Source organism: Gadus macrocephalus, chromosome 14 (genome assembly GCF_031168955.1).
Source record: "Gadus macrocephalus chromosome 14, ASM3116895v1".
Classification (NCBI taxonomy): domain Eukaryota; kingdom Metazoa; phylum Chordata; class Actinopteri; order Gadiformes; family Gadidae; genus Gadus; species Gadus macrocephalus.
In genome coordinates this window covers 24649166-24658454 of record NC_082395.1, presented here as the reverse complement: position 1 = coordinate 24658454, position 9289 = coordinate 24649166, and positions in this window count along the sequence as shown.

The window sequence follows — 9289 nt, the reverse complement described above, 5'->3', positions numbered from 1 at the left end:
CCGGTAGACGAGAGGGTCGCCTCCATGCGCCTAAGGGTTGTAGGGGGGAAAACTCTGACTGTTGTTTGTGCGTATGCACCAAACAGCAGCTCAGAGTACTCGGCCTTCTTGGAGACCCTGAATGGAGTCCTGTATGGGGCTCCAGTAGGGGACTCCGTAGTTCTGCTGGGAGACTTCAACGCCCACGTGGGCAACGATGGAGACACCTGGAGAGGCGTGGTGGGGAGGAACGGCCTCCCTGATCTAAACCCGAGCGGTCGTTTGTTATTGGACTTCTGTGCTAGTCATGGATTATCCATGACAAACACCATGTTCGAACATAAGGGTGCTCATAAGTGTACCTGGTACCAGAGTACCCTAGGCCGAAGATCGATGATCGATTTCGTGATCGTGTCATCTGATCTGAGGCTGCATGTTTTGGACACTCGGGTAAAGAGAGGGGCGGAACTGTCAACCGACCACCATCTGGTTGTGAGTTGGATCAGGGAATGGGGGAAATTTCCGGATAGACCTGGTAAGCCCAAACGAGTAGTGCGGGTGAACTGGGAACGTCTGGAGGAGGCCCCCGTCCTAGGTATCTTCAACTCACACCTCCGGCGGAGCTTTTCTGGCATTCCTGTGGAGGTTGGGGGCATTGAGCCGGAGTGGGCGGTGTTCAAAGCCTCCATTGCTGAAGCTGCGGTGGCTAGCTGTGGCCTCAGGGTCTTAGGCTCCTCAAGGGGCGGTAACCCTCGGACACCGTGGTGGACTACGGTGGTCAGGGAAGCCGTCCGACTGAAGAAGGAGGCCTTCCGGGATATGATATCCTGGAGGACTCCTGACTCGGTTGCAGGGTACCAACAGGCTCGAAGGGCTGCAGCGGCTGCCGTGTCGGAGGCTAAGCAGCGGGTGTGGGAGAAGTTCGGAGAGGCCATGGAGAAGGACTTTCGGTCGGCACCAAAGTGTTTCTGGAAGACTATCCGGCACCTCAGGAGGGGGAAACTGGGAACCATCCAAGCTGTGTACAGTAAGGATGGGACTCTGTTGACCTCAACTGAGGAGGTCGTCGGACGTTGGAAGGAACACTTTGAGGAACTCCTAAATCCGAATAACACGCCCTCTATGTTGGAGGCAGAGCTCGAGGTTGATGGTGTTTCGTCGTCAATTTCCCTGGTGGAGGTCACTGAGGTAGTCAAACATCTCCGCAGTGGCAAAGCCCCAGGGATTGATGAGATCCAGCCAGAAATGCTAAAGGCTCTGGGTGTTGAGGGGCTGTCATGGTTGACACGCCTATTCAACATCGCGTGGGAGTCGGGTACAGTGCCAAAGGAGTGGCAAACCGGGGTGGTGGTTCCCCTGTTCAAAAAGGGGGACCAGAGAGTGTGTGCCAATTACCGGGGTATCACACTTCTCAGCCTCCCTGGTAAAGTCTACTCCAAGGTGCTGGAAAGGAGGGTTCGGCCGATCGTCGAACCTCAGATTGAAGAGGAACAATGCGGTTTTCGCCCCGGACGTGGAACTACGGACCAGCTCTTCACTCTCGCAAGGATCCTGGAGGGGGCCTGGGAGTATGCCCATCCGGTCTACATGTGTTTTGTGGATCTGGAGAAGGCGTATGACCGGGTCCCCCGGGAGAAACTGTGGGAGGTGCTGCGGGAGTATGGGGTAAGGGGGTCTATCCTCAGGGCCATCCAATCTTTGTACTCCCAAAGCGAGAGCTGTGTTCGTGTTCTCGGCAGCCAGTCAGTTTCGTTCTCAGTGGGTGCTGGTCTCCGCCAGGGCTGCGCCTTGTCACCAATCCTGTTTGTGATATACATGGACAGGATATCGAGGCGTAGTCGTGGTGGGGAGGGGTTGCAGTTCGGTGGTCTGAGGATCTCGTCACTGCTTTTTGCAGATGATGTGGTCCTCATTGGATCATCGGCCTGTGACCTTCAGCACTCACTGGATCGGCTGGCGGCCGAGTGTGAATCGGCTGGGATGAGGATCAGCACCGCTAAATCTGAGGCCATGACTCTTAGCAGGAAACCGGTGGATTGCTTACTCCGGGTAGGAAATGAGTCCTTAGCCCAAGTGAAGGAGTTCAAGTACCTCGGGGTCTTGTTCGCGAGTGAGGGTACTATGGAGCGTGAGATTGGCCGGAGAATCGGAGCAGCAGGGGCGGTATTGCGTTCGCTTTACCGCACCGTTGTAACGAAAAGAGAGCTGAGCCGCAAGGCAAAGCTCTCGATCTACCGGTCGATCTTCGTTCCTATCCTCACCTATGGTCATGAGGGCTGGGTGATGACCGAAAGGACGAGATCGCGGGTACAAGCGGCCGAGATGAGTTTTCTCAGAAGGGTGGCTGGCGTCTCCCTTAGGGATAGGGTGAGAAGCTCAGCCATCCGTGAGGAACTCGGATTAGAGCCGCTGCTCCTTTACTTAGAAAGGAGTCAGCTGAGGTGGTTCGGGCATCTGGTAAGGATGCCCACTGGGCGCCTTCCTTGGGAGGTGTTTCAGGCACGTCCAGTGGGGAGGAGACCTCGGGGAAGACCCAGGACTAGGTGGAGAGATTATATCTCAACACTGGCCTGGGAACGCCTCGGGATCCCCCCGTCAGAGCTGGTCAATGTGGCCCGGGAAAGGGAAGTCTGGGGCCCCCTGCTTGAGCTGCTCCCCCCGCGACCCGACCCCGGATAAGCGGTCGAAAATGAGATGAGATGAGACCATCAGTAAATCACCGATCAATGCCATTTTGTTTTTAAGACTCGATAAGTAGATTGCCGAACACAGAGCTCTTGCGTGTTGCTGACGGATTTCACAATCTTTGTGTTCGCCAATCTACTTATCGAGTCTTAAAAACAAGATGGCGTCGATGGGTGAACCACTGATAGTATTGTGTGTATAAAATGTCCTTTTTAATAAACAATCTGTACACTTACAAAGTTATCAATGCCTTGTTTTATATGTTAAGACCCTGATTATACTACCAAAGAAGTGTCTCTCTCTCTCTCTCTAGCCTTTTAAGTGGTTTAAAATACCGATTTTGTTTTTACCAAAACAAATGCCCCTATCGTTCCAAGTTTATAACATTTTGATAGAATCGGCTAAAAAAAGCCAACTTTTTTGCTCCAATACGAACATTCCAACTCATACCAAACATATCCCAAATCCATTTTACACCGGATTTCTCCTTTAAGACCTCCAGATAGGGTTTTACTAGTGGGAACTTCTTCAAGGCTCTCGTCACGTATTTTAGAACTTAGAAGTTGTAATCCGAACGGTTTGCCACCGTGGGTTTGAGCTGTAAAAACTGTTCTTGAATAATATTCAGTTTATTAATGTAGTGAGGGTTTTCCCACTTCCCTGGAGCACCAGAGGGTCGACAGATCCCTTTCAGATACACCTTGCCAAAGGGCCCATTTGCATTCACATCGGCGCTCCGGTACACAGGTGAATTCATTTGCTGAAAATAGAATTCCCAATGATGTGTTTTTGATTTGACACAACTATTGATCTTCTGAGTTTATCCACAGTGCTTGATGCAGGCTAGTTTTTTACTTTGGCCACGAGCAGACAAGAATGTCGGTTATACCTCATCCACCTAGCTTGACAAATAACAGTGTTCCAGAGTTGTCAACATTAAGAGCTCCTTCATTTCTGCAGAGTCCAACGTCCATCCACCTCCCCTTATCCGGTGGAGCGCCAGAACTCATCTGAACCCACTGAACAAAAACCTTCTGAAGTGTCCGGTAATCTGTTCTTCAACAGTTAACGAAAGGGGAAGATAAACAGAGTGTGTGTGATGTCCTCTGGTCTAAAGTAAACATGTTTGTCTCCAAAGAACCAATCAGGAGCTGAAAGGAAGCGGCAAAATTGTAGCTGCCGTTGGCTCATCTTTCTGCAGCCAGAAGGAAAATCAAATGTAATAAGAGATGAATGTGTGACAAAAATAGGAAAGGTAGTGAAAGCACTTGATGGTAGGAACCGGAAAAAAGTGGAGGCGAATTGAAAGCCAAAGTAATTTGTTCTGCAATTGTCCATGCATACATTGCAATCATGCACCTTATTGTCCTTTTACACACACACACAAACACACACACACGGCCCGAGCGAAGTCATGGTCGTGCACCATGGGCTATGATAGGCTGCGTATGATAGTATTGCACCGCTCTTCTCGCTTTGCTTAAAAGCTTATGTGCCTCTCAACCAACCCTTCTACCTTTATTTATTTTGAATTAATGTTTGGGATTTATTGTTAACTATCTTTATGAGTTGGAATATTTTCCTGTTTGGATTATTTGTTATGCAGCTAGGTCCTGTGAAAAAGGCTATGTTTACACAGTATTGGCCAAGACATTCACGTTGGTACAAAACGTCTAATGGTGATCTTAGGTCTTATTTTACCATTTCTACTTCTGTGGATGTTTGACGTCATACGGCGACAGTGGTTACAGTACGGTTTAAAGGGAAAGGACTTCTCCCTTTAAGTTTCAGATATTATCTTAGTTTCCACTTGACAACAACTCAGGGGTTCTGTCTCAAAATCAAAGCATATAACAATTTCTGCAATGTTAGAACGGCGAGAACTCAGGAGTCTAGTAAGAGGACATTATCTGTGGCAGTCAAGCAGCCTTGTGAACCCAGAATGCACTTGGGCCTGAAAATGCCATCTCCAGCGATGACTGTGCACTGAAGGGTAGGCTTTGATTAATTAGTTTGGAGCTTTGAGTTTTTCCACTGTAGAGAAGTATCCTGCGCTTGCTGTCTCAATGGGACGGTTGATATACACCCTCTGGCATATTGTAAGCTGTGAATTTATTTATTTTTTAAGATTTGTAGCTTTCACAATTAATAATAAAGCCTGTTATTCGTATTGTTATAACACATTTGATTCATTATTCCATTCATATGTGACATTGACAGAAGGTTGGCTCCAGAGGTTGTAGTAGAGTAGTCATGGGAACATAGGCACACTGCACAGCACTAGGAGACGTTTGGTAACCAGGTCAGCGCTGAGTCTGTCATTTAACTCAGAGGTCTGTTCTGCTTTCCAAAGCCAAATAAGTATTTGCTTAACAAGGTATTATCTCTCTCACACACACACACACACACACACACACACACACACACACACACACACACACACACACACACACACACACACACACACACACACACACACACACACTGTAGGAGCCATGTTTGTGGTTTCATGGTTTCTGATTTCTGATTTAGTTTTCATTTAAGTTATGACCACAGTTTGCAAGCCAGGAAAAGAAAATGGTTATTTATTTATTTATTTTGACACCTACCTGCTTACGTCATTTATCAGGTGGCACGTAACCCCTCCCCCTTGACTTGCCGGCGTACCGGCTAATTGAATAAATAGTGGGTTTAGTTTGAGGGTAGCGTGATAGCGAGGCGGAAAAGTTTCCGACCACATACTCCCATATTCCCGTAAAGGTATATCATGTATTATCATTCCTCATCCTTTGGACTGTAACAGAAAGTAAACCGGAATTGTTCTGATTAAAACACCATTCACATGAACTTTCTGCGAGTGCTTTTTCTGGAACAAGTGCGTCGGGACCCTCGCCATTCACCTCGCGTGGCAATATCCAGAGCAAAGATTTGCCACTTCACACACACACACGTCTTTATAATAGGTGCTATGTTTCAGCTATAACCTTGAAGAGTTATCAATGGGGACTCTGTCAGGCTCTAATTCACTAGTTCTGCCCAATGGGAAGAACTCCTCTGCAATTTACTTTGATTAATTTACAACACGTCTGTTGTTGCCATGGCGCTGTGGGAGACGGCTGCCTCTCCAGTAGCTCTCCCGTTTTTTAACTTCTTTCTACTTATTGTGTGTTTAATATATATACTGTACTATACTAAACTATATACTATATACTATAGATACTTCTATTCTATTTCTTTCTAAAAATGCAACCAAGAGCCAGCTCTCTCACTTACTCAAGAGAGGAACTACTGGCTTTGCAAACAAACGGACAAACGGACAAAACAAACAACAAACAAACAAACGGACGGGCTGGGATACGACACCCAATCCCAGCGGAGCTGAGGAGGAGACCCAGGGGCTGCAAGGCTGGAGCTAAGATAAAGGCTGAGCTAGCGGATAATCGTAGGCGCTACAAACCATCTATTCCCTCCGTAATCATGGGGAATGTGAACTCGCTGCCGAACAAGATCGACGAGCTGTCCGCGCTGAACAACCAACGGATCTACCGTGACAGCAGCTTGTTCATCTTTACGGAGACATGGCTCAACCACCTTGTACCGGATGCTAACGTGGACCTGCTGGGATTCACTGCCGTGAGAGCCGACAGAGACACTAAAGCGAGCGGAAAAAGCAAAGGTGGGGGTCTCATAATGTATGTCAACAACCGCTGGTGTAACCCAGGACATATCTCCGTAAAGACAGTCTCATGTTGCCGGGACCTCGAGCTGCTTGCTGTTAGCCTGCGGCCATATTATCTGCCGAGGGATTTTAGTCATGTGATCACCGTCTGTGTTTACATTCCTCCGAGAGCGGACGCAGCCACTGCCTGTGAGAAGATACACTCCGTCACAGCAAGGCTGCAGACACAGCACCCTGAGGCATTTATGATCATCTCTGGGGACTTTAATCACGTAACTTTGGATTCTACTTTGGCAGTTTTTCACCAGGTTGTAGACTGTACTACCAGAAACAACAGGACAATTGATCTCCTCTATGCTAATTTGAGGGATGCATATAGAGCGACTCCCCTCCCCCCACTAGGGAAGTCTGATCACAACCTGGTTCACCTACAGCCACTGGACATCCCACTGGTCCAAAGACAGCCGGTGACAACTCGCACCATCAGGAGGTGGTCCCCTGAGATGGAAAGTGCCCTGAGAGACTGTTTCGATACCACAGTATGGGATGTGTTGATCGACCCGCATGGTGAGGACATAGAGGTGATGACACACTGTCTGACGGAGTACCTCAACTTCTGCGCAGACGTGGTCTCCCCTGTCAGGACTGTCCGCTGCTACCCTAATAACAAGCCATGGGTAACGCGGGAAGTCAAGGCTGTCCTCAACAAGAAGAAGGCTGCCTTCAGGAGCAGGGACAGGGAGGCCATGAAGGCAGCACAGAAGGAGGTGAAACACTGTGTGAGGGAAGCTAAGGACAGCTATAGGAGAAAGGTGGAGCAGAAGCTGAGGGAGAACAACATGAGGGAGGTCTGGGAAGGTGTGAGGACCATCACAGGTCACAACACAAAGACCAGAGCTACAGGGGGGACAATGCAGACAACGGAGAGGGCGAACGAGCTGAATGACTTCTTCAACAGGTTCAACCAGCCCTCGTCCCCCCCACCACCACCACCACCACCATCACCACCACCCCCACCCTCACCACAGCCATCTCTCCTTCTTCCCTCTACACACCTCCCCCCAGACACCACAACATCCCCCTCCTCCCCCCCCACCTCAACACAATCCCCGCCTCACATCACCATAGACCAGGTCAGAGGACAGCTGAGGAAGCTCCAGCCCAGGAAAGCAGCAGGACCAGACAAAGTGTGTCCGAGACTGCTGAAGACCTGCGCTGCAGAACTGGGAGAGCCGCTACAACGGATCTTCAACCTTAGCCTGCGGCTAGGGAGAGTGCCCACGATCTGGATGACATCCTGCATCGTTCCGGTTCCGAAGAAGAACAGGACCAGCGAGCTGAATGACTTCCGACCGGTGGCACTCACTTCACACCTGATGAAGACGTTGGAGCGGCTCATCCTCAACCTCCTCAGACCCCAGGTACAACACGCCCAGGACCGCCTGCAGTTCGCGTACCAGCCAGATGTTGGTGTGGAGGATGCCATCCTCTACATGCTACACCGAGTCCACTCCCATCTGGATAAGGGAAGCGGCACAGTGAGGATTCTCTTCTTGGACTTCTCCAGTGCCTTTAACACCATCCAGCCCCCTATGCTTCACGACAAACTGAACAGGATGGGAGTGGAACCCTATCTGGTGAACTGGATTGATGATTACCTCACTGACAGGCCACAATACGTCAGGCTGAAGGACATCACGTCTGACACTGTGGTCAGCAGCACTGGAGCCCCCCAGGGTACAGTGCTGGCCCCTCTTCTCTTCACCCTGTACACCTCAGACTTTTGCTACAACTCTGAGCTGTGTCATCTACAGAAGTACGCCGATGACACAGCCATCGTTGGGTGTATTAGGGGTGACAGAGAGGAGGAGTATCGGAGTCTGGTGGGGGACTTTGCTCTCTGGTGCCACACTAACCGGCTACAGCTTAACACCTCTAAGACAAAAGAGCTGGTCATTGACTTTGGAAGATCCAGACCAAGTCCGAGACCAGTCCTGCTAGACGGAGCTGAGGTGGAGGCTGTGAATTCCTACAAATACCTCGGGGTCTGGCTGGATAACAAACTGGACTGGAAAACACACACCAGCTACCTGTATGGGAAGACACAAAGCAGGTTGTACTTCCTGAGGAGATTGCGGTCATTCAACATCTGCAGCAAATTGCTGTGGATGTTTTATCAGTCTGTGGTTGCCAGCGTCCTCTTCTACACTGTGGTGTGCTGGGGAGGCAGCATAAACAAGAGGGACACCTCCAGACTGGATAAACTGATCAGGCGGGCTGGCTCTGTGGTCGGCATGGAGCTGGAACCACTGGTGACGGTGGCAGAGAGGAGGACACTGGACAAACTGCTGGACATTATTGACAATGCCAGCCACCCCTTGCACACTGTCATCAGCAACCAGAGGAGCCTGTTCAGTGGAAGGCTGCTCCTTCCCAAAGTTAGGACCAACAGACTAAAGAACTCCTTTGTCCCTCATGCCATCACACTATACAACTCCTCACTCGGAGGGAAGTAGGAGGAAATAGAATAGAAGTAATAGAGTAAAGAGGAGAGATATAACCTATTCCACTGCTTAATTTGAACTGCTAATTTATTTAATTTGATTTAACTGTCAGCCACCCCTTGCTCACCGTCATTTCATATATGATATATTGGTAACACTTTATAATAACTACACACAATTCATAATTTATTAAGCATTTTTTACCTATTTGTTAATGGTTTGTTCACCATTAGTTATTTATTGTTCATACATAACGTATCATTAGTAAAGCATTTCTTCACACAGTTATAAATGGGTTTGTTCATAGTAAATAAGCCTTCTAAAAAACTATTAAATAATGGTTTGTTCACCATTAGTTATTTATTGTTCATACATAACGTATCATTAGTAAAGCATTTTTTCCACACAGTTATAAATGGTTTGTTCATTGTAAATAAGCCTT